Here is a 711-nt window from a genome sequence, read left to right on the forward strand (position 1 = left end):
TATATAGTGAGCAAATATGAAGAATATAAATGCAGTTTTCATATATGTTTTGGAAGGGAAACCACCAAACTCACTCATTCTTTGGGATTTTTGACCCAGTTATTTCACAGAAATATTTGGTATCTATCTACATATCTATTTATCTATTACTCTGTCATCTATTGAGACCACTAAAATATGCATACACACTGCAGATATTCATTGTACTAAATCACATCTGGAACCTAATGGCCACCGCTTGGAGCACCTCTTGTAATTGTTGAGGCCAAAGGTAGCTTGTGTTAATCTCATGATGTTTCAACACTTCTAGTATTAAACTATTTATACAAGTTTTATTTTTTGATATATACATTTTTATATATACTTTCCTACATATATACTTTAATCTCTGACTGGAGAGTAACACAAAATATTTAGATTAAAAAATATACAACAAAGACAAAATTTTGCATGTAGCTCAGTGGCTTCCCTAACTGGCTTGAGTGTCAACTATATCTGGTGATTTTGAGATTCTCTCTCTCTCTTTTTTTTAATGTATTTAGTACAGGATCTACAGGGTTTCAGGTAGATCAGACACCTAGATTCTCTTGTTTTCAGCCTCCCAAGCACTGGGATTATAGGTGTGTGCCACCATGCCCAGTGTCAATCCCTGTCTCAGTGTGCCCTGGGGGTGGGGCCAGCACAGCATGCCAGGGATTGAACCCCCCTTCC

The sequence above is a fragment of the Octodon degus genome, unplaced genomic scaffold (genome assembly GCF_000260255.1).
Source record: "Octodon degus isolate 3935 unplaced genomic scaffold, OctDeg1.0 scaffold00146, whole genome shotgun sequence".
Lineage (NCBI taxonomy): Eukaryota > Metazoa > Chordata > Mammalia > Rodentia > Octodontidae > Octodon > Octodon degus.